Consider the following 25,624-nt stretch of genomic DNA (forward strand, 5'->3'; position numbering starts at 1 on the left):
TTAAGTATAATTATTGTGAAACTGGTAGCTTCAAAAAAAAACTATCATTTAGAAGATGATATTTCTCAACTTATCCAAAATCATCCCTGTTTACTTTTTTGGCATTTTGTACATTCTTTTTTGGAACCTTTAATTAGAGATGATTTCTGGAACATCCAGCCTAGAAGGAAAACATCAGAATTGACTGATTTCTGTGGTATGGTTTAGAAAAATTCTCCCTTACATGGTATTATCTTGTACAAGCTCAGAATCATTGAGGCTTTAACTTAACATGTGTCAAGAGCCCTTCTCATATTTTGAAAATGGTGCCATGTGCTCACAGGGAATTCCCCTATGCAAAGTTTTGGTTCTAGATGCATTTTATAGATTTTGCATTGTGCCCTTTTGAGACTATGTATTTATATTTGGATAGATTGAATATTTATTAGTGTACAGTGATGGCTAATGTTCACAATTAAAATGTTACAAATATCTCTTATGCTTTGTAAATCGCACCAAAGTTAAGGTTGGGTCTAGCAAATAAAGCTGTGTATTTTAGTAAATAGGGTATGTACAGCCTGGGTCCATATTTATCCCAATGTCAGACAACCAAAAGTTTTCCACAAATAATAATGGTTACATAGTTTCACATTCCACAGACAAAGACTACACATCATTAAACATTGTTTCACCAAGTAAATATCAAATGCTTTGTTTCACCAAGTAAATAACAAATGCTTTGTTTCATTTCAAGTAAATATCAAACGCTTCCTGTGATCTCTGATATGCTGGGCTGAGTGCTGCAGAAACGAAGATGAAAAAGACACAGTCTTTACTTTTAAGAAACTCCAGGTATGGTTGGGAAGGCAGACATATAAACAAGTAAAATTATAATACAGCAATTAGAGCAACAACAGAAATAAGGTCAAAGTAGAGAAGAGCTCAGAAAAAGTGATGGAATCTATTGGGCAAAGGGCGACATCAGTGGAAACTTCTTAGAAACTTGCTACTCAAAGTGTGGTCCCCGGACCAGCAACAGCAGCATTACTAGCTTGTGAGAAATGCAAATTCTCTCTCCACCCTGAGATCCACTGAATGAGAATCTACATTTTAACAAGATCTACAGGTGATCATCTGCACATTAAAGTTTGTGAAGCACTGTCACAGAAGATATCATCTCTGACTCAGTTTTGAAGATGAATTATGCTTTTTTTAGGCAAGCCAATGGGCAGAAATAAGAGAAATACTTTCCGAGGAAACAAAACATATCGGAAAGCTATTATCAGTTTGCCATTGCTGGGGCATAGGGGCGGGTGTGTGTTTGTGTGTGTGTGTGTGTGTGTGCACTCTCAGCAAGGGTGAGGATAATAGAAGGGGTAGACAAGTTTAATCTAAGGCTATAAATCTAGACAAGGAGTTAGATTTTATTTTATTTTTTTAAATTTATTTTATTATTATTTTTTTTTGTGGTACGCGGACCTCTCACTGTTGTGGCCTCTCCCGTTGCGGAGCACAGGCTCCGGACGCGCAGGCTCAGCAGCCATGGCTCACGGGCCCAGCCGCTCTGAGGCATGTGGGATCCTCCCGGACCAGGGCACGAACCCGTGTCCCCTGCATCGGCAGGCGGACTCTCAACCACTGCGCCACCAGGGAAGCCCCAAGGAGCTAGATTTTAAAACACAAAAAAAGTTGGAACTCTAGTTGTAGAGAGGAAAAATGTCATTGAACAAGGAGAGAAGGTCAAATTTGTGTTTTAAAATATATTCTGGCAGCAATGTGGAGAGTGGATTTGAGAGAGCCAAAGCTGCTAGAAGAGAAACCAATCTGGAGATGATTTCTGACTTACTCCCAGTACCAAAGTGTTGTTCATACTCATTCTGTCATCTGCTGTGTGGGTGACATGTGGACATTGTAATTTGGAGTTCTTAAGCCACAGTTGGACAGCAAGGCACAGCTTTTCTCCTCCCTCCTAAAATCCCAGTGAAATAAGGGCTGGGTTATTATAGTTTTGGTGTACTGAGCTCTCCCTGTACCTTTCAGTTCACCAAATGCCCACGTCCACTGCAGGAGCCAGCTCATGCACCCAGAGGACCATCAGGTACCAGTGAGAAAGCCTGTGGCTTCCACACAGTCCTTTGTGGGACTCACCTCTGGGCTTGACTCCCCCTGGCAAATGACCCAGAGAGGAAGCTTCTAGAGCAGGATGGATGAACAGATCAGCTTCTCAGAGAGCATTTATCCTGCAGATCCTACTCTGCCTGGAACCACCCAACACACAAGACCACCACACTCAGGAAAAGGCAGAACATACCCCATTCAGCAAGATGGGCAGTGTGTGTGTGTGTGTGTGTGTGTGTGTGTGTGTGTGTGTGTGTGTGTGTGTCAGGTGTATACGATGAATAAGATATCAGTTGAGGACCAAACACATCATAGTCAAATTAAGATAATTCAAGGCGAGCCTATTTTAAAAGGACTATTTAACACAGTGTGGGTTTAGAAGAACCATAGGAAGTAGTACAGAGGGAAAGAACAGCCAAGGAGCAGTTACCACCCCTAGGCCCAAAGAGATGAGGAATGGGAGTGGTCCCTTGCTTGTGGAAGCAGAGAGTCACCTGGAGAAAGGTGCCTCGAGAGGAGAGGGCATTTAGTGAGAAACAGAGGAAGCCCAAGGCAGAAACACAAGGAGGAGGCTGTGGAATAAATATGCTGGCCCCACTCTCCTCCCTTCTCCCCATCAACTGCTGGGGTTTCTTGTTGGCCAAACCCAACTGGAAACCAGAGGACAAAGAAATACTAGTAGAGTAGTCCACAGAGGTCAGTCTGCAGGGGCGAGGGCAGGGTGAGAAGAGTGAAGTAGGTCTGGAGGAGCAAGAGAAGATATCCAGGGCTTCCCTGGTGGCGCAGTGGTTAAGAATCCGCCTGCCAATGCAGGGGACGTGGGTTCGAGCCCTGGTCCGAGAAGATCCCACATGCCGCGGAGCCACTAAGCCTGTGTGCCACAACTACTGAGCCTGTGTGCCACAACTACTGAGCCTGCACTCTAGAGCCCGCGAGCCATGACTACTGAAGCCTGGGTGCCTAGAGCCCATGCTCCGCAACAAAGAGAAGCCACCACAATGAGAAGCCCGCGCACCACAACGAAGAGTAGCCCTGGCTCGCCGCAACTAGAGAAAAACCCATGCACAGCAATAAAGACCAATGCAGCCAAAGATAAAATAAATAAATGTAAAAAAAAAAAGAGAGAGAGAGAGAAGATATCCAGTACACATGCCAACCTTTCTGTAAGAAGTCTCAGGCTAGTAAAAAATCCAACACATAAATAAATACAGTTGATTTTATGCTTTGCAGATTTTATACTTGCAAATTGCCTACTCACTAAAATCTATCTGTAACCCCAAAGTCAACTCTTGCAGCCCTTTCACAGTCATTCATGACATGCCCATGTCCAGAGCAGAGAAAAATTTGTCACTCTACATGCACATTCCCAGCTGAGGTCGAACAAGGCAAGGCCCTGCCTTCTCGTTTCAGCTCATACCATATACAAGTGTCTTTTTGAGGTCTATTTAGTGCCAAATTTTTTGCACTTGTATACATTTTATTGGTCATTTTGCTGTTTAAAGTGACCCTCAAGCATAGAGCTGAGGTGCTGTCTCGTGTAAGTGAAAGAAGGCTGTAATATATCTTACAAGGAAAACATGTGTTAGATGAGTTTCACTCCGCATGAGTTATAGTTCTGTTGACTGTGAGTTCAATGTTAATGAAGCCACAATACATATGAAACAAGGTGTTTTTGAACAGAAATGTGCATAAAACAAGGTTATGTGTAAATCAGGTGACTTTATTAAACATAACCACTGAATGATGAGAATCAACTGTGATTGCAAAGCACTGCTGTAGGTCATCTGATGGAGCAATGGTCACAATCCAGTGAGAGCACAGAGAGTGAAAATACCCAAGGAAGCAGGGAGGGCTTCACAGAGGAAGTGATATTTGAGCTGTGTCTTAAAGGGTAAATGGGAGTTCCTAAGGAAGGGAAGGTCTGGAAGAATGTTTCAGGCCAGAGAAACCAGCATGCATAAAAACACATCTTATTCCACCTTCTTCCTTTGCATTAATTTTATGTTAGGATTGGGAACCTCGGGGCCCAAAGCCAGCAGGTGCTGGAAAATCAGTTAAAGGAACCTAGTAGATTATGGTTCCTCACCCTCCAGGTTCACATCTACCCACACCCCTCTCTACCCATCTAGAGCTAACAAGGAGTTCCCGATCCCTTTTCATTTTCTCAGACTCATTTTGACTACAAATGTCTATAAGCTGAGACAAGCTATACAGACATTTACTTGCTTTTCTGTTGTGTATATCTCAAAGCTCTTTCCCATTTAAGATCATGTTTGACTTCTCCAGCAGCTTTGAAATGGAAGGGTGGGTGACAGGGTCTCACTTGACAGAAAGGTAAGTGAAACACAGCGTGCTGAGGTTGTAGAGCAACTCAACACAAGTGAGAATAGAACTCAGATTTTATTCCAACTCCTGCATTCTTCCTAAAGACCACGCCGAAATACAAACCATGGTAATAATAATAAAAACAATAAAAGCTCCCATTTTTTAAACATCTTTATTGGAGTATAATTGCTTTACAATGGTGTGTTAGTTTCTGCTTTATAACAAAGTGAATCAGCTATATGTATACATATATCCCCATATCCCCTCCCTCTTGTGTCTCCCTCCCACCCTCCCTACCCCACCCCTCTAGGAGGTCACAAAGCACCGAGCTGATCTCCTTGTGCTATGTGGCTGCTTCCCACTAGCTATCTATTTTACATTTGGTAGTGTATATATGTCCATGCCACTCTCTCACTTGGTCCCAGCTTACCCTTCCCCATCCCTGTGTCCTCAAGTCTATTCTCTATGTCTGTATCTTTATTCCTAGTCTGCCCCTAGGTTCTTCAGAAACTTTTTTCTTTTTTTTTTAGATTCCATATATATGCGTTAGCATACGGTATTTGTTTTTCTCTTTCTGACTTACTTCACTCTGTATGACAGATTCTAGGTCCATCCACCTCACTACAAATAACTCAATTTCGTTTCTTTTTATGACTGAGTAATATTCCATTGTATATATGTGTCACATCTTCTTTATCCATTCACCTGTCGATGGACAGTTACGTTGCTTCCATGGCCTGGCTATTGTAAATAGTGCTGTCATGAACATCATGGTACATGTCTCTTTTTGAATTATGGTTTTCTCCAGGTATATGCCCAGTAGTGGGATTGCTGGGTTGTATGGTAGTCCTGTTTTTAGTTTTTCAAAGAACCTCCATACTGTTCTCCATAGTGGCTGTACCAATTCACATTCCCACCAACAGTGCAAGAGGGTTCCTTTTCTCCATACCCTCTCCAGCATTTATTGTTTCTAGATTTTTTGATGATGGCCATTCTGACTGGTGTGAGATGATATCTCATTGTAGTTTTGATTTGCATTTCTCTAATGATTAATGATGTTGAGCATTCTTTCATGTGTTTGTTGGCAGTCTGTATATCTTCTTTGGAGAAATGTGTATTTAGGTCTTCTGCCCATTTTTGGATTGGGTTGTTTGTTTTTTGGACATTGAGCTGCATGAACTGCTTATAAATTTTGGAGATTAATCCTTTGTCAGTTGCTTCATTTGCAAATATTTTCTCCCATTCTGAGGGCTGTGTTTTCCTCTTGTTTATGGTTTCCTTTGCTGTGCAAAAGCTTTGAAGTTTCATTAGGTCCCATTTGTTTATTTTTGTTTTTATTGCCATTTCTCTAGGAGATGGGTCAAAAAGGATCTTGCTGTGATGTTTGTCATAGAGTGTTCTGCCTATGTCTTCCTCTAAGAGTTTGATAGTATCTGGCCTTACATTTAGGTCTTTAATCCATTTTGAGTTTATTTTTGTGTATGGTGTTAGGGAGTGTTCTAATTTCATTGTTTTACATGTAGGTGTCCAGTTTCCCCAGCACCACTTATTGAAAAGGCTGTCCTTGCTCCATTGTATATTCTTGCCTCCTGTATCAAAAATAAGGTGACCATATGTGCGTGGGTTTATCTCTGGGCTTTCTATCCTGTTCCATTGAGCTATGTTTCTGTTTTTGTGCCAGTACCATACTGTCTTGATTACTGTAGCTTTGTAGTATAGTCTGAAGTCAGGGAGCCTGATTCCTCCAGCTCCATTTTTCGTTCTCAAGATTGCTTTGGGTATTCGGGGTCTTTTGTGTTTCCACATAAATTGTGAAATTTTTTGTTCTAGTTCTGTAAAAAATGCCATTGGTAGTTTGATAGGGATTGCATTGAATCTGTAGATTGCTATGGGTAGTAGAGTCATTTTCACAATGTTGATTCTTCCAATCTAGGAAAACAGTATATCTCTCCATCTGTTTGTATCATCTTTAATTTCTTTCAGCAGTGTCTTATAGTTTTCTGCATACAGGTCTTTTGTCTCCTTAGGTAGGTTTATTCCTAGGTATTTTATTCTTTTGCTTGCAATGGTAAATGGGAGTGTTTCCTTAATTTTTCTTTCTGATTTTTCATCATCAGTGTATAGGAATGCAAGAGATTTCTGAGCATTAATTTTGTATCCTGCTACTTTACCAAATTCATTGATTAGCTATAGTAGTTTTCTGGTGGCATCTTTAGGATTTTCTATGTATAGTATCATGTCATCTCCAAACAGTGACAGTTTTACTTTTTCTCTTCTGATTTGGATTCCTTTCATTTCTTTTTCTTCTCTGATTGCTATGGCTAAAACTTCCAAAACTATGTTGAATAATAGTGTGGAAAGAGGGCAACCTTGTCTTGTTCCTGATCTTAGTGGAAATGGTTTCAGTTTTTCAACATTGAGAATGATGTTGACTGTGGGTTTGTCAAATATGGCCTTAATTATGTTGAGGTAAGTTCCCTCTATGGCTACTTTCTGGAGGGTTTTTATCATAAATGGGTGTTGAATTTTGTCAAAAGCTTTTTCTGCATCTATTGAGATGATCACATGGTTTTTATCCTTCAATTTGTTAATATGGTTTATCACATTGATTGATTTGCGTATATTGAAGAATCCTTGCATTCCTGGGATAAACCCCACTTGATCATGGTGTATGATCCTTTTAATGTGCTGTTGGATTTTGTTTGCTAGTATTTTGTTGAGGATTTTTGCATCTATGTTCATCAGTGATATTGGTCTGTAGTTTTCATTTTTGGGAAATCTTTGTCTGGTTTTGGTATCAGGGTGATGGTGGCCTCGTAGAATAAGTTTGGGAGTGTTCCTCCCTCTGCTATATTTTGGAAGAGTTTGAGAAGGATAGGTGTGAGCTCTTCTCTAAATGTTTGAAAGAATTCACCTGTGAATCCATCTGGTCCTGGGCTTCTGTTTGCTGGAAGATTTTTTTTTTTTTTTTTTTTTTTTTTTTTTGTGGTATGCGGGCCTCTCACTGTTGTGGCCTCTCCCGTTGCGGACCACAGGCTCCAGATGCACAGGCTCAGCAGCCATGGCTCACGGGCCTAGCCGCTCCGCGGCATGTGGGATCTTCCCGGACCAGGTCATGAACCCGTATCCCCTGCATCGGCCGGCAGACTCTCAACCACTGTGCCACCAGGGAAGCCCTGCTGGAAGATTTTTAATCACGGTTTCAATTTCAGTGCTTGTGATTGGTCTGTTCATATTTTCTATTTCTTCCTGGTTCAGTCTCAGAAGGTTGTGCTTTTCTAAGAATTTGTCCATTTCTTCCAGCTTGTCCATTTTACTGGCATATAGTTGCTTGTAGTAATCTCTCATGATCCTTTGTATTTCTGCAGTGTCAGTTGTTACTTCTCCTTTTTCATATCTAATTCTATTGATTTGAGTCTCCTCCCTTTTTTTCTTGATGAGTCTAATGGTTTATCAATTTTGTTTATCTTCTCAAAGAACCACCTTTTAGTTTTATTGATCTTTGCTATTGTTTCCTTCATTTCTTTTTCATTTATTTCTGATCTGATTTTATGATCTCTTTCCTTCTGTTAACTTTGGGGGTTTTTTTGTTCTTCTTTCTCTAATTGCTTTAGGTGTAAGGTTAGGTGTTTATTTGAGATGTTTCTTGTTTCTTGAGGTAGGATTGTATTGCTATACACTTCCCTCTTACAACTGCTTTTGCTGCATCCCATAGGTTTTGCGTCATCGTGTTTTCATTGTCATTTGTCTCTATGTATTTTTTGATTCCCTCTTTGATTTCTTCCGTGATCCCTTGGCTATTTAGTAGTGTATTGTTTAGCCTCCATGTGTTTGTATTTTTTACAGATATTTCCTGTAATTGATATCTAGTCTCATAGCATTGTGGTTGGAAAAAATACTTGATACAATTTCAATTTTCTTAAATTTACCAAGGCTTGATTTGTGACCCAAGATATGATCTATCCTGGAGAATGTTCCATGAGCACTTGAGAAGAAAGTGTATTCTGTTGTTTTGGATGGAATGTCCTATAAATATCAATCAAGTCCATCTTGTTTAATGTATCATTTAAAGCTTGTGTTTCCTTATTTATTTTCATTTTGGATGATCTGTCCATTGGTGAAAGTGGGGTGTTAAAGTCCCCTACTATGATTTTGTTACTGTCGATTTCCCCTTTTATGCTGTTAGCATTTGCCTTATGTATTGAGGTGCTCCTATGTTGGGTGCATAAATGTTTACAATTGTTAAATCTTCTTCTTGGATTGATCCCTTGATCATTATGTAGTGTCTTTCTTTGTCTCTTTCAGTAGTCTTTATTTTAAAGTGTATTTTGTCTGATATGAGAATTGCTACTCCAGCTCTCTTTTGATTTCCATTTGCATGGAATATCTTTTTCCATCCCCTCACTTTCAGTCTGTATGTGTCCCTAGGTCTGAAGTGGGTCTCTTGTAGACAGCATATATATGGGTCTTGTTTTTGTATCCATTCAGCCAGTCTATGTCTTTTGGTTGGAGCATTTAATCCATTTACATTTAAGGATATTATCTATATGTATGCTCCTATTTCCATTTTCTTAAGTGTTTTGGGTTTGTTATTGCAGGTCTTTTCCTTCTGTTGTGTTTCCTGCCTAGAGAAGTTCCTTTAGCATTTGTTGTAAAGCTGGTTTGGTGGTGCTGAATTCTGTTAGCTTTTGCTTGTTTGTAAAGGTTTTAATTTCTCCATTGAATCTGAATGAGATCCTTGCTCAGTAGAGTAATCTGGTTGTAGGTTTTTTCCGTTTCATCACTTTAAATATGTCTTGCCACTTCCTTCTGGCTTGCAGAGTTTCTGCTGAGAGATCAGCTGTTAACCTTATGGGGATTCCCTTGTATGTTATTTGTTGTTTTTCCCTTGTTGCTTTTAATATTTTTTTGTATTTAATTTTTAATAGTTTGTTTAATATGTGTCTTGGCATGTTTCTCTTTGGATTTATCCTGTATGGGATTCTCTGCAATTCCTGGACTTGATTGACTATTTCTTTTCCCATATTAGGGAAGTTTTCAACTATAATCTCTTCAAATATTTTCTCAGTCCCTTTCCTTTTCTCTTCTTCTTCTGGGACCCCTATAATTTGAAGATTGGTGCATTTAATGTTATCCCAGAGGTCTCTGAGACTGTCCTCAATTCTTTTCATTCTTTTTTCTTTATTCTGCTCTGCAGTAGTTATTTTCACTATTTTATCTTCCAGGTCACTTATCTATTCTTCTGCCTCAGTTATTGTGCTGTTGATTCCTTCTGGAGAATTTTTAATTTCATTTATTGTGTTGTTCATCACTGTTTGTTTGCTCTTTAGTTCTTCTAGGTCCTTGTTAAACGTTTCTTGTATTTTCTCCATCCTATTTCCCAGATTTTGGATCATCTTTACTATCATTACTCTGAATTGTTTTTCAGGTAGACTGCCTATTTCTTCTTCATTTGTTTGGACTGGTGGGTTTTTACCTGGCTCTTTCATCTGCTGTCTGTTTCTCTGTCTTCTCATTTTGCTGAACTTACTGTGTTTGGGGTGTCCTTTTCACAGGCTGCAGGTTCGTTGTTCCCATTTTTTTTGGTGTCTGCCCCCAATGGCTAAGGTTGGTTCAGTGGGTAGTGTAGGCTTCCTAGTGGAGGGGACTAGTGCCTGTGTTCTTGTGGATGAGGCTGGATCTTGTCTTTCTGGTGGGCAGGACCGCATCCGGTGGTGTGTTTTTGGGGTGTCTGTGACCTTATTATTATTTTAGGTAGCCTCTCTGCTAATGGGTGAGGTCATGTTCCTGTCTTGCTAGTTGTTTGGCATAAGGTGTCCAGCACTGTAGCTTGCTGGTTGTTGAGTGGAGCTGGGTCTTAGCATTGAGATGGAGTTCTCTGGGAGAGCTTTCGCCGTTTGATATTACATGGAGCTGGGAGGTCTCTGGTGGACCAATGTCCTGAACTCAGCTCTCCCACCTCAGAGGCACAAGCCTGACACCCGGCCAGAGCACCAAGACCCTGTCAGCCACACAGCTCAGAAGAAAAGGGAGAAAAAAAGAAAGAAAAAGAGAAAAAAAATAAAAGGAAATAAAGTTATTAAAATAAAAAATAAAAAAATTATTAAAAATTAAAAAGTAATAAAAGAAAGTAAGAAAGAAGAGAGCAACCAAACCAAAAAACTAATCCACCAATGATAACATGTGCTAAAAACTATACTAAAAAAAAAAAAAAAAAAGAGAGAGACAGAACCCTAGGAGAAATGGTAAAAGCAAAGCTATACAGACAAAATCACACAAAGAAGCATACACATACACTCTCACAAAAAGAGTAAAAGGAAAAAAATATATATCTATATATATATTTAAAAAGGAAGAGAGCAACCAAATCAATAAACAAATCTACCAGTGAAAATAAACTCTAAATACTAAACTAAGATAAACATAACACCAGAGACCAGTCAGTTCCATAGAGCAAACCCCAAGTCTACAGTTGCTCCCAAAGTCCACTGCCTCAGTTTTGGGATGATTCGTTGTCTATTCAGGTATTCCACAGATGCAGGGTACATCAAGTTGATTGTGGAGATGTAATCCGCTGCTCCTGAGGCTGCTGGGAGAAATTTCCCTTTCTCTTCTTTGTTCGCACAGCTCCCAGGGTTCAACTTTGGATTTGGCCCCGCCTCTGAGTGTAGGTCGCCTGAGGGCGTCTGTTCTTAGCTCAGACAGGATGGGATCAAAGGAGGGCTGATTAGGGAGCTCTGGCTCACTCAGGCCAGGGGAAGGAGGGGTACAGAATGCAGGGCAACCCTGCAGAAGCAGAGGCCAGCGTGACGTTGCACCAGCCTGAGGCGCGCTGTGCGTTCTCCCGGGGAAGTTGTCCCTGATCACGGGACCCTGGCAGTGGCGGGCTGCACAGGCTCCCGGGAGAGGAGGTGTGGATAGTGACCTGTGCTTGCACATAGGCTTCTTGGTGGCTGCAGCAGCAGCCTTAGCGTCTCATGCCCGTCTCTAGGGTCCGTGCTGATAGCTGCGGCTTGCACCCATCTCTGGAGCTCGTTTAGGCTGGAGCTCGTTTAGGCGGTGCTCTGAATCCCCTCTCCTCGTGCACCCCGAAACAATGGTCTCTTGCCTCTTCGGCAGCTCCAGACCTTTTCCCGGACTCCCTCCCGGCTAGCTGTGGCGCACTAGCCTCCTTCAGGCTGTGTTCACGCAGCCAACCCCAGTCCTCTCCATGGGATCCGACCTTCGAAGCCCGAGCCTCAGCTCCCAGCCCCCATCTGTCCCGGTGGGTGAATAGACAAGCCTCTCGGGCTGGTGAGGGCTGGTCGGCACCGATCCTCTTTGTGTGAATCTCTCTGCTTTGCCCTCTGCACCCCTGTTGCTGTGCTCTCCTGCGTGATTCCGAAGCTTCCCCCCACCTCCCCGCGTCTCCTCCAGTGAAGGGGCTTCCTAGTGCCAGAGGTTCAAGTCCTGTCCCTATTCTTTTGTCTTTGTTTTTTCTTTTTCCTTATGCCCTACCCAGTTACGTGGGGAGTTTCTTGCATTTTGGGAAATCTGAGGTCTTCTGCCAGCGTTCAGTAGGTGTCCTGTAGGAGTTGTTCCACATGTAGATGTATCTCTGATGTATTTGTGGGGAGGAAGATGATCTCCACATCTTACTCCTCCGCCATCTTGAATGTCTCCCAAAGCTCCCATTTTTGAGCATATATGATGGCTCTGCTTACTGTGTTACTTTGATTGTTTCATTTAATCTTCTGAGAACCCAAGGGATAGAAACAATTATGATCATCTCAATTTTGTAGATGAGGAGTACGGTGCTCAGTAACTTAGGAAAACCATTCATGGTCCCATAATTAGTAACAGGCAGAATTCGGGCTTGAAGCTAGACCTGTCTGTTCCCAAATTCCATGCTCCCAACCATTCTGTGGGGTGGATTATAGGGCCACTATGCCAGCCTCTAAGAATACAGCAGCACCAACCTCATTGTACCTTGGCTATGTTGTTGCATTCCAAATCTGGTTTGGAATATGCTCAAACTCTCCTCATCCGTTCTCATCCAAAGTTATGGTAAATAGTATTTGTTTAAATAAAGATGAAAGGTCCTTTGCAGTCAAGTTCTATGTAAAATATCTGACCTTCAGGGGAGGCCAGTTCTCTAGAAGTCGCGGAAGTGAGCAAAGTGAGAAAAAGACAGCAGAGAAGAGAGGGAATGCATTTCCAAATGACCCAGGACAGAGCTGCAATATTTCAATAGCAAAAAAGTCCCCAATATTTCATCTATAAAACAACAGAGCTACTTCTGAGGATTTTGTGAGGATAAAATTTGCCCATCCATACGCAGTACTTGGCAAAGAGACTAATCCCAAATAAACATCCAATAAATGTTAGTGTAGAATATCTGCTTTAACAAATTTTCAAAGAAGGAAATAGGCAACCCAGTTTCCTATGGAAAGACCTGGGTCTGGGTCCAGCCAGCCTTGGGCAACCCTTCCCCTCTCTGGGCCCCAGTTCTTTCATCTGTAAAATGAGGCAGTTTTGAGCAAGTGGTCAGGTTTTATCTAATGGACAATGTAAATTGTGTAACTGACCATCAAATTTCTCTTTTCCTGCTAACTACACGAATGTTTAACTACACAAACCAAATGTGTGAGCCTACTGTAGCAAACCCAAAGCACATGGAGATAGTTTTTGTATCATTCACATTTTCTCTCCATCTCATATCCCTTTTCCTTTCAAAAAAATATTACTGATTTAAAAACATTTTAATACAATGTGTCTCTATAACTTGCATTAAATGTGGTTTTAGAATAAGGTGACACAGTAATGAAAACATGGATTCTGTTTGGGAGGGGGGAAATGAGGCTATATATAATTTTGGTTAAAAGTTAAAAGCATAAGTTTTGGTTTCACTACCTTGAGCAAGTTATTTAACCTGCCTTAGTTTCCTCAATTATAAAATGGGACTAATAGTTATAGTTTCCTCATAGGATAATTTTAAATATTAAATGAGCTAATGCACTTGATAAATGTTAGCCATTATTATTAATATTTATGTTTTCTCTCTCCAGAACCAGTTCTTATGCCCATTTCAGATGCTCCACTATCGGTTTCTATGAAACAGGGTCTGCCGATGGATTTTAAAAGGAGACGGAGATGTCCTGACTTGGGGCTTTTCTAAAAACAAGGCAATGTTGCCACACAGAGAACTGCAATGCGTGGCCCACAACTTTGCAAGTGGCGAAGCAATTCTCACCTTATAGCTGTGAGAGCATTGCTGATGGTGCAGCCTGGGGATGGACGGGAAGGATATCTGAAGGCAGGAGACAGATGGCTCCAAATTTCAATGGCAACGTGTAAGCTTTCGCTTTTGATTATTCATTCAACCCACTTTTACTATTATCTCTATTATTTTACATAATAGAATGCCTGTTATGTACTAGGTGCTGAGGATGCAATGGAGAGCAAGACACATCTCTGCTCTGTTAGATTTTATGTTCAAATGGTGGTATGCAGGCAAGTATGCCAACGATCACAACACAGCATAACAAGTGGTAAGGTAGAGGAAGTCCAGGGAGTTATGGGAGCATGGATGGCTGACCCTAACCCAACCCAAACGTGGAGGGGTCATGGAGGAAGCAACAGCTGAGTGGATACCAGAAGGATGACTAGAAGGTAGGCACCATTGTGGGGGAAAAGTGTGGAAAGGGTAGGGAAAGGAGGAGAGATCATTCCAAGCAAAAAAGCCTAGCTTGTGCAAAGGCCAAATGCAACAGAGAACACAGCAAGTTTGGGGAACTAAAAGATTCCTCTTAGCTGAAGCACAGCAAGCTTGTTCACAGTAGAAGAGACTGGACAGGTAGACTCCAGATCATGGAGGCCACGGTAAGGAGGTTTGGCTCCATCCTGTGAGAAGTGAGGAGCTAGTGAATGCTTTAAGCATGGCAGGGGCATGTCCTTTGTTTTAACTCATGCAGTATTCCACATGCAGGGGGACCTTGGAGTATATCCAACCTACTTCACTGTACAGATGGGGAAACATAAGTGAAGTGACTTATCTAAGATCACTTAGTTGCAAAACCAGGACCAAAAGGCAAGCCTCTGGATTTCCAAAACAGTGGTTTCAACAAAACCATACTGCTTCCCCTTACAAGCAAATAGAATTCAGGGGCCAGGGAATCATTTTTGCCCAAGATCTAACCAAACATATACATAATCGTCCTTTTTGTTTTTAAGCAATGTGTTCCTGCAAGGTGAAAAGACAAGGAAGGAACCACAGGGAGAAATATGTCTTCCAGAAATCTACAGTATCTAAAATAATACGCCATATAGAATGAAAATCCAATATCTCATTGTTAGATATTTGTAATCACGGACACCCAAAATCCCAAGGATCACAGCAGAAAATTAAAAATTAAAAAAAAGAAAGAAACCTCACTTCTGTTTTTAAAGCCATCCTCCACAAACACACCCACAGCTTTCTCACATGGCACCAGGGACAGAATGTATATATATATATATATATATATATATATATATATATATAACTCATCCTTTCTGAAATAGCAATTTAAATTAGTATGAGTGATGTAACATCAAACCACAAAGGATCATGAATCCTGAGTGCTAGGGAAATGATGTGAGATCAGGGAGGGCAAAGACTTCCACAAGTTCTTTGCTGAGTGTTGAGTAATGTGGCTCCTCTATAAATAGCCCCTGATAGGAAGAGCTGAGTGATTAACTAGAAATTTGTGCGCCTTTTGGAAATATTTCAGAAAGGTTCCCCTGTAGCAAGACTTTACCCCTTAACTTTAAAAAGTCTCAAATGCTTTCAAATTATTTACCTTGTGAAGTAGGAAGTCAACTCTTATTCCCCACATTGTAGATAAGGTGGCACCTCAGGAACAGAGTGGTGAAGTGACTTGCTCAGGGGTCCCAAGGTTGGAATTTGGGGCAGCCTGACTTTCACCTGGTTTGAGGGCTCACCAGGCTGCATCTCCATGAGAACCGTTTCTTTGGAGACTTAGAGCAGATAAGTCTTGAAGAGAAAGGTGCCTGTCCTCTCAGTTCTTTCCCGGGCTTTGCCAGTAAATACTTCCGGTCACCATGTATTTGCCTTTTTGTCCATGAGGCAATTAATTCTTCCTGAATGAAGCTGAGGGAGATCCCTGCTTCAAAGAGGGCAGCTTCAGAGATTTGGCCCCAGGGAAGTGAAAGGGAGGCTGAGAAGGTAATTTTGAACAGAGGAACAGCATTTGGGATCAGACTCCATTGGTGGAAGCCCCCTCTCCCCAGCCCTCAGGTTTATTTTCTATCACTTCACACTGTTCTTCTTCACAGAACGTCTCTCAGTTGGAACTGGACATTTGCTAGGTACATTTATTTCCCGTCTCTCCTAATAGATGATAAGCTCCCGAAGTGCCGGGGCCTGTCTTTTGTACACCAGTACCTACTCAGCTCCTGGCACGGTGCTTGGAACAAAATAGGTGCTCGATAAATATTAGAGAGATAAATGAGCACTTGGAAATAATGTGAGATCAATGAGGTCCGAAAGAAGCCCAAATCTTCAGTCCTCCTACTGCTGCAGGTGTGGTTCCCAGGCCTGAGGGGTCCTGGGGACAAGTTCTCCCTAAGCGGCGCGGCTGGCTCGCCCGGGGCGGGAGCCCGGGTTGCAGGTCCGGGATGCGCCGACCGCGCAGAGGGGCGCGCCCACAGCCCCTGGCCGCAGCCATTTCCTGCTCTTTGTGTGACAGCCGCAGCGGCGAAGGGGCGGGATACCGGGGGCGGAGGAGGAGCCGCGGCGGGTGGAGGGGCGGGGCCGAGGGCGGGGCCCAGCGCGGCCGCAGCGGAGCGGAGCTGAGCAGAGCATCCTGCGCCCCGGCGCGGGCCACCGCAGTAGTCTCGGGCCGCTCCCCTAGACCTGCCGCAGACCCAGGTAAGCGGTGTTGGCAGGCCTTGCGGCCGGCGTGGGGACTGGGATGCTGCTGGGGATGGCGACGCGGCCGTAAGAATGCTCGAGGGGCCGGCACCTCTTCTCCCAGCCCCGGGGGGTGTGCTCAGCACGGCTGTTGGGCTAGCGCGGCCTGGGGGCTCCCGAAGCCCCCGGAGGCTGGACCTCCGGCCCGGAACAGCTCCCTGCCCGCTCCGGCCCACACTGGGCCCCGCGGCGCGTACCCACTGCGGGAGGCGCCGACGCACGGCGGAGCTGGGGCGCGGCGGCTGTGGCAGCAGCAGCAGGTGCGCGGCCTGGGCCGGAGCCGCCGGCCGGGGAGGAAGCGGCGCTCATCACGAGCATCGGAGACACCTGCAGCGGCCGCGAGCCCGGCGGCGGCGTCGGTCTCCTCGCGCCCAGGTACTGCAGAGCGCCGGCCGCCGCCTCTGCCGCCCCGGCCGCTATCGCCTCCCGCAGGGCCAGCGAGAACCGCCTGGGCCCGCCTGGCAGCCGCCTCGAGCACACAGAGCCCTTTAGTGAACGTGAGATGGGTGGGGCGAGGGGCGAAGAGGCGGCGTTTGGGGGTGGGGGCTTTAATGAGAGAGGAGGCACGCTGACCCGCTTTGAAGCCTTCCGGCCTAGCATTGCTCTCCCTCCCGGCTTTCTGGGGGCGGGGGAGGAGGTAGGGGAAAGGAGATGAGTGGGCTGACTCCTGGGGAAAAGGTTGGGCTTTCATGAGCTCTGAGCAGTCGGGAAGATGCCTACCTGTCAGTAGTAGGCTTCTGCTTTTCAGGGCAGCCCTCCCCCTCCATGGGTATACACCGTCTGAAAAGGAAGAGAAGGGCGTACTCTCCGTGTGGCAGTGGGGACGGCGGCGGGAAGCATGGTCCGAGAGGAGTATGGTTGTATTGAGAACCTGGCAGAGGAGGACGCTGGGACTGCCCAGGTGCCCTCCCCAGCCCAGGGAATTTGACCTCTGCTTGCCTAGTTTCCCCAGGACAGCAGAAAGACTCACCAAGGGCTGATGGGCTCTTACAGCCAGGCCAGAAAGGGGACAAGTATCTTTTCTTGCCGGCTCCCGGGCACCCCCTGCCTGTGTCCCCTTTAGGGCAGGGGGTGTCTTACGTTACTTTGGGGCACAGGCCTTGTTGCAAGCCATGCTGGCAACCATGAGATCACAGATGTTGGAGGGCGAAAGTCTAGGTTCACATCCCTGGCAGGATGGTGAAGGCCTTGAAGGTTGTTTTCTCCACCATCAGACCGTCCTTCTCTGTGACCCTCCCTGAGACTGCCCACCTCCAGTTCCATACACTGTCCTGTGCTCCACCATCCCCCCACCCATTCTCCTGTGTCAAAAATTGTTTTCAAGAAAGGAGCCAGTGGGGCTTCCCTGGTGGCGCACTGGTTGAGAGTCCGCCTGTCGATGCAGGGGACACGGGTTCGTGCCCCGGTCCGGGAAGATCCCACATGCCGCGGAGCGGCTGGGCCCGTGAGCCATGGCCGCTGAGCCTGTGCGTCCGGAGCCTGTGCTCCGCAACGGGAGAGGCCACAACAGTGAGAGGCCCGCGTAACGCAAAAAAAAAAAAAAAAGAAAGGAGCCAGTGAACACATTTATCCTCAAGAGCTAAATACACAAGAATTTCCCATTAGACACAGGAGGTGTTTTAGAAGTCATCTGACCAGAAAGGAAACAGAGGCTTAGAGGCATTTTAATGGGAAACAACGCTTTAAGTAAATAATATTTGATATCTCTAATGGTGGAATTTCAGGCAGTGGGCTGGAAGTGGGACTGGGGAACTGGGTAGCAATTTTGGGGAACAGCTTGATGAAATGACAACATTTAGCAGCTGTCAGCTCTGTTTGCATGCGGCAGGGGCAGCTTTGGCCCTAAGGGCAAAAATACCATAGGAGTAGTGTGTGTGTGTGTGTGTGTGTGTCTCTGTGTGTAACTGGTCAGGGGTTACTGTCACTAGAGGGTATTGTGGAGCGCCCAGTGTACACTTGGAGGAGGTGAAACTTTCCTATAGAGAGTTACTTGTTGGCACTGGCTACCATCTGCCAGGGCAGCTCCGAGGCCACAAGGAGAGTGTGTTATTGCTCACAAAGCCAGTTCCTCTGGCTAGTTCTGCAGGCTGAGCTTCTGGCTGGGGGCATTAGCGCTCTGCTCACTAAGCTTCTTTATTATATTTCCTGGCCAGTTCTGACTGGTTCTCTAGGCACCCAAGCCTGCCTTATTCAGTCCCTGCTGGTAATGGAAAAGGAAAAACTCATTTTAGGCATTAGGCCAATAGTAGGGTGTAAAATCCACCAGGATCGGAGAGTTTTACTCCAATCAAATCAGAGGCTGGCCCAGAGAAGACAGTAGGCAAGAATTTAAAAACTGGAAAAGGGTCTTGGGGGAACAGTACATGTCCCCTGTGATATATCATGCCCTCTCGGACATTCAGTGGGCCTCCGCTGCTGTCATTGATCAGCAAGCTGAATTAGGTGATGAATAGGCAACAAGCTAATTGACATTGGGAACAGCACTCCTGGAAAACAGTGCCGAGCTCTAGTCTCCATGTTTGAGGATCAGCCTACACTCTCAAAGAGGTTTCTTTTGGCCGCTGTTGGCCCCAGGGTTCCACCAAGAGCTGCACAAAATGGCCTTTTATAGTCTCCATGTGGCCACTGTAACAATGAGTCTATTTCTTTACTGGCAAGTATTAATTATTCACTTGTAGTTGACGAAACCAGGCATCAGTCACCTCATTGGAGCCTTTGTAAAAGGCCTTTGGTCTTATTGTTCTGAGGAGCAAAGCTAAGCCTAGGGTCCAGAGGATGGACCCTGCATTAGTAGTGGAGGTGGGGCAAGAGGGTAGAGCATACTGTCACCTCGGGCAGTGACACGGTGTGCCAGCAGTGGTGGGGAAGGAGCTGGTACTTAATTGGATGCTCTAGTAAACAAGGGATGCATGCAAATGCTATGCAGAGTGTCTAGCACATAGTAAGTACTATTATATTTATATGTTTATTGTTATAATGTATTAATTACATAATCATTAAGAATGTGGCTCATGCCACATTATATATTGTGGGTCAATTTAAGAACACAGATCTTTTGTTGTTGTCATTGTTGACTCTGCTAAAGGATTCTGTGGCCTTAGAAGGCCTCCCACAGTGAAGGTTCCACCCTGGTCACTCAGCAGACACCTCATTTCTGGTGGCCATGTCCAAGAACAGCACACCTGTGCGTTGGCTGGTGTAAGTCTTCATTGCTGGGGATGAGGAGGGATAGGAGTTCCTTGACCTGTTAAGAGGAGTCCCAGTTTGGGGGAGGAGGTGTCATCAACCCCGAGTTCTTACCAACTCTTCTACCTCCAGAGGCTTCCTGGATTTTGCTTTTCCCAGGGGAGTTGGTCTCTGTGACCAAGGAGCCCAGCCCCAGGTTGACCTGCAGAAGGTAGCCAAAGAAAGCGTGGTAAGATGTGGTGTCAGCAAGGGCCTCAGCTGTGAAGTGCTCCTTAGTAGCGCACTGAAGGTGGGTATAGCTGCAGTAGGAAGAGAGAATGGGGAGGGAATATGCCCAGCGGAAGCCCAGAGGTAGTTCTCACATTTCAACACAGATCAGGAAGGAGCTCTTCCTCTGTGTACATTCAGCATGTTGCAACCCAACCAAAAATGTTGAAGGCATGCTTCGCTTCCCCCAGCGGACAAAGCAGTACTGTGGTCTTCGGACACAAGATTTATCCCTGACTTGCTGTGTGCCTTTAAATCAGCCACTACCTCTCTGACTTTGAAAATTGGGGAACTGAAAGCAGTCTGCGCAGCTTGTTACCTACCTGTTGGCCACAGGAGCCTGTGGATGAGATAATGTTTGTAAACCTCAGGCTGAGAAGAAAAGGTCCTGGAAACAGAGGAGAGAAGGAGGTTCCCGAATGTGTGGCTCCTTTGGATGGCTGCCCTCCATTCCTAAAGGAACAATTTATTTATTATATATTGTGTGTCAACTTAAGAAGACAAATCTGTGGTCTCTCTGCACCACTGAGCCAACCGAAAGGGAAACTGAAAGGCACTTTGTGATTCACAGATTCTGTTAAGGGCCCTGGATGGTCTTGCCTGTACAAAGACACTTCAGAATTCGGTCAGTGCGTGTGGGACGCCTCCCAGGATGCAAAGATGTTGGGTACTGGCTGCCTAGCCATGGCCACTATGCTAAGCACTGTGTGTGATGTGCCTCAAAGGACCACCATACAGGCCACACTTCTTGGACCCTGGCAACAGAGGCAAAAACAAATTGGGTGCAAATTCTTGAAAGAAATTGTTTTGAGAAGGCAGAGGTTGGGTTCAGGCAGAATTTCTTGCAGGGATCATTCTGGCTGAGTGGCATTTTGATAGACTTGCAGCAACTCAGGAACAGTACAAGCCGAGAGGAAAGTAAACACGACCCGGAGAGCTGCCCGATAAAGACCCAACAGTGACTTATCAGTAGGTCTTTTGATTTTGTGTTTGCATCATCATTAGGCCATCTTAGGGCACTGGTTCTCAGACATTCATCTCTTCGTGGAACAGAGAGACGTTTAGTGTGTCCATGGTGTGTGGTCTCTGTCTTCTAAATAAGGCAGGAGATGAGGTCCTCTGCAGAAGTTAAAGGTGGTGGACTGGTTAGGAAAGTGCGGGAGATGTCTGGAGATTTGGAACAGCTGCCTTTGTGGGTGGAATAAGAAATCAAATGGGGATGAATGAGAGCATTGTCTAACTTTACTGAAGACCCAGCTGAGATCAAAGAGAATCTGCAGGGCTGACCCTCATAGAAGACACTGAGTAACTCAGTGTTAAGTGAAGGGATACCTGAGAATGATTTTCTATTTGTGCTTTTAAATTGTGATGGCTTAAGACCGATTCAGGCAAGGTATGAATGGTGAGACAAGAATTCAAAACTCAGGGTCAGCCATCAACCTCCAAGTATGCTATACCTTCATATGAGAAAGAGAAATGAAGTTCTGTTTTTTATTTTTTGAGGTGGAAACTGTATGACAGAAGAATTTGCTAAATATATCTATTCAGATTCTTATAGTAATAAGGCTGACTTAGATATGGTACCTTAGGGGACCATGATGTTTTAAATATATTTTTGTTTTTAATCAGAAGACATGAATTTTGGCCATTGGCTCTTGTATTCAACAAATAGTTCATGAAATGTTAATTAAGCAAGTAATGCTAGGATGTGCCCAGCTCTGTGCTAGTTGCTATGGGTCAGACCCCCCAAAAGATGACAGTTATCCTTGTCATTTTGGGTGGTACAAAGAATTAGTAAAATATAAAGCAGTTTATAATGCAGTAGGAAATTATGGACTCCAGACTGTGAGTGCTATGGGAATCCAAGAAATGAAGGTTGTGGTGGAGTTCAGCTTGTCAGACCTTCATGGAGGGGGCCTGTCTTGAATTGGGCCTTGACAGTGGTCAAAGGTAGGATATGAGAAGGGGAGAGGACAGTCCACTAGGGAGCAGAGAGAGTTTGAGCAAAGGCACAAGGCAAGAATGTCCATGGGCAGGTTTATGGCACCCTAAGTACTCTTGCCGCAGCGGACAGGTCGTGTTGGGAAGCATAGTCTTGAAGGACGTCCTTTGGATGGAGTGTCCCATTTATAGTCACAGTCATTTGCTTTTGAGTTGGAATGACTCTGAGAGAGGTTCAAGTTCAGTGATTCCTAACTAGTTGTTTTTGCTTTTGTTTTTTCCTAAGTACATTTGATGGACAGTATCGACATACTCAGTACATCACACCCAGCAGCCATTCCCCTCCCCAGCTCTACCCCATTTTCTCCCACTCAAGAAAAGAGATGAACATGCAAACAATGATACCATGGCAGGACTTTGAACCCTCCCTCACACATAATAAAAAGCACCTTGTTTGCAAACCTCACTAGTCAAACTGTTGCTGGGACAAGTTGCTGCAATAACCTTCGCAGCAGAGGTTTTGCCATCATGGTTGAGAAGCACTACTAGACAAGCCTTCTTATTTTACAGGCAGAGAAATTGCCCTTTTAGAGTGAGGGAAAGTGTGGTTTGAGGGCCTATGTCAGTCTTCAGGCTGAGCCACATTCGAGTTGCAACTTCACATCCATGAAGCTGAGGTTTGCATGCCCCGAGCTGGTGGTCGAAGTGAAGTCTTGCTCTTTGTTTCCACAGCAGTTGGAATGGCTTCCCTTTCTGAGTTTTAGCAGGTGCCTCTGAAGGGCAGCTCCTCTCCCCAGATACAAGTCACGTTGGTGCCCCGGCTGTGGTGCCCTGTCACAGGCCCCAGCGGGAGCAAATCAGCAAGCTGCCTACTGTGGCATGACCTCCCCTCCCAAGAGGGTGGGATCTGCCGGGTTGGGTTGTCAACGGAAAGCCCTCCTCAACCCTGGCTGGCAACACAGGAAGCAGCTGAGTGAAACGGCAAATGGAGTGGTAAGCCCTTTAGCCCCGCCAGGATCTTTTTCTTTGCTGTAAACAAACAGGAGGGTAGGCCTTCTCCAGAGACCCAAGTCGAGGCTGACTTGGACTTCTCGGCTGTGACCTCAGGTCCCCTGTGTGGAGAGAGGCTGCAAGTGACGGGGGCTCTGGGCCTGGGAGACCCACAGGGAGGGACTTACACATCAAAGGCTGCCTGAGACAGAGCCAGCTGTCTGACTGCCAGCAAGGCAGCCTTGAGTTGTTGTCTTTTAAAGTACATTTTAAATTTTTGATCAAAGCAATACACGCACATGCTTAAAAGAATCAAGTAGTATTGAAAGACTCACAGTGAAAAACAAGCATCCAGTGCCCACCTCCCCCAGAGGCTGCTGCTTTTAACTTACCATTTCTTCCAGTAGTTGCCTCCAGATCTGTAAATGATATGCTTCTGCTGCTCTTTCTTGATTTATCTATTCTAGGTGTCATCTATTCACTTCCTGCCGTGATAGATGAAGATTTCGCTTTCTGACACCATCCCTCTCTCTCCCCTGCCCTCATCTTCCAATATAGTAAGAGCTCTGTTTTAACCCAAATCATGTTTAAAGCATCTACCTTATTGAGACGTGTAAATGATGACCACGAGAGAGCCGAGTAATGTCCTTTGATTGTAGTATTTCCTTTCTTACATGGATTTTTGTTTTACTGCAGAATTCTTCCTCCCTCCTTCCCTCCCTCCCTTCCTTCTTTCTAATATTCCTCTTTTTCTTTTACGGCGCTGTCATATCAGTTATTGTGTTAGGTCCCCTTGTCTTCCCAGGAAGTTGCAGTGTTAGCCCAGCTCAGCCCCGAACTAGCCAAGGGACCCTGCCCAAGTCCTCTCGTGTCTTGACCTCAGTGTCCTTAGAGTAAAAAGAGAGCTCAGGTAGGAGGCTAGAGACCCATCTTGTCCTCATTCTAAACCTCAAAGCCCATCACCCCACCTCAGAGATTTGTATGTCTGAGGAATCTCTCCTCCTGGGCGGGGCAACCCCAGGCGCTGGCAGGTGGCAGTGCCACAGAAGCAGGCCGGGGAGGGGCCTGGTTCAGGCCCTGCCTCGTGGTGGTCCGCTCACCCTGCGGTCTAGGGGCTGCTCCCTGGGGTAGTGTGGCTGCGTCTCTTGCTTTCTTTTTCTTCCCTGTTCATTTTCATTCAGCACAGTCTCTGCGTGTAGGGGCAGACTCATACTCCCCAGACTCCCCAAGCTCCTGCCCCAGCTCCAGCTTTCTTTGCCCCACTTCCGCTTACGTTACATATACCCAAATTTCCCCAAAAGTGGTCATACATATACTAACATTTTTTGGTAAAAGCTTTATTGAGATATAGTTCACATATTGTACAATTCACCCATTTAAAGCATACAGCTCAGTGACTTTTAGCATATTCGCAGAGTTGTGCAACCATCATCACGTTTAATTTCCATAACATTTTCATCAACCCAGAAAGAAACTTCATACCCTTTAGCAACACCACCTATTTCCCTCAATCTCTACCCTGAGGCTAGGCAATTACTAATCTATCTTATATCTCTATAGATGTGCCTATTTTGGACATTTCCTTTAAAAGGTATGTTATGCTTCTTTCACTTAATATAATTTATTATTTCTAAAGTTCATCTACATTGTAGCATGTATCCATAATTCATTCCTTTTTGTGGCTGAGTAATATTCCATGGTATGGATATACCATACTTTATTCATCTGTTCATCAGTTGATGGATATTTGAGTTGTTTCCATTTTTGTCTATTACAAATAATGCTACTATGAGCATTCATGTACAAGTTTTTTTGTGAATGTATATTTTTATTTTTCTTAGGAATATACCTAGGAGTGGAATTGCTGGGTCTTATGGTAACTCTGTGTTTAAAAACGTGAGGAGGGGGCTTCCCTGGTGGCGCAGTGGTTGAGAGTCCGCCTGCCGATGTAGGGGACACGGGTTCGTGCCCCGGTCCAGGAAGATCCCACATGCCGCGGAGTGGCTAGCCCGTGAGCCATGGCCGCTGAGCCTGCACGTCCGGAGCCTGTGCTCTGCAATGGGAGAGGCCACAACAGTGAGAGGCCCGTGTACTGCAAAAAAAATAAATAAATAAACATGAGGAGGGACTTCCCTGGTGGCACACTGGTTAGGAATCCGCTTGCCAGTGCCGGGACACGGGTTCGATCCCTGGTCTAGGAAAATCCCACATGCCACGGAGCAACTAAGCCCATGCGCTGTAACTACTGGGCCTGTGCTCTAGAGCCTATGAACCACAACTACTGAGCCTGCGTGCCACACCTACTGAAGCCCATGCGCCTAGAGCCCGTGCTCCGCAACAAGAGAAGCTACTGCAATGAGAAGCCCGCGCACCGCAATGAAGAGTAGCCCCCACTCACTGCAACTAGAGAAAGCCTGAGCGCAGCCACGAAGACCCAACGCAGCCAAAAATAAATAAAATTAAAAAAAAATTTTTTTAAACATGAGGAACTGCCAAACTGTTTATCAAAGTGGCTGTACTATTTTACATTCCTACCAGCAATGAACGGGGGTTCCAATTTCACACCCTCACCAACACTTGTTTGCTTATAGCCATTTTAATAGATGTGAAGTAATATCTCATTGTGATTTTGATTTGCATTTCCCTAATAACTAGGAGTAATAATCATCTTTTAATGTGATTATTGGCCATTTGTATATCTTCTTTGGAGAAAAGTCTGTTCAGATCCTTTGCCTATTTTTAAAATTGGGTTGTCTTTTTATTATTGAATTTTAAGAGTTCTTTATATATTCTCCATGTTTAGCAGATATATGATTTCCAAATATTTTCTCCCATTCTGTGGATTGTCTTTTCACTTTTTTTTTT

At 44.6% G+C, this 25,624-nt stretch overlaps 1 protein-coding gene across 1 annotated transcript in view; it reads left to right on the top strand.

The window, feature by feature from the left end:
- The first annotated feature begins 16,250 nt into the window (after nt 1–16,250).
- CYFIP2 (cytoplasmic FMR1 interacting protein 2) overlaps nt 16,251–25,624 on the top strand; it is a 134,155-nt gene continuing 124,781 nt past the window's right edge. The window contains exon 1 of the mRNA XM_060093720.1: nt 16,251–16,333. The gene's annotated coding sequence lies outside the window, so the exon portion shown is untranslated. The remainder of the gene's footprint in view (nt 16,334–25,624) is intronic.

The sequence above is a fragment of the Mesoplodon densirostris genome, chromosome 3 (genome assembly GCF_025265405.1).
Source record: "Mesoplodon densirostris isolate mMesDen1 chromosome 3, mMesDen1 primary haplotype, whole genome shotgun sequence".
In the NCBI taxonomy this organism is placed as follows: Eukaryota; Metazoa; Chordata; class Mammalia; order Artiodactyla; family Ziphiidae; genus Mesoplodon; species Mesoplodon densirostris.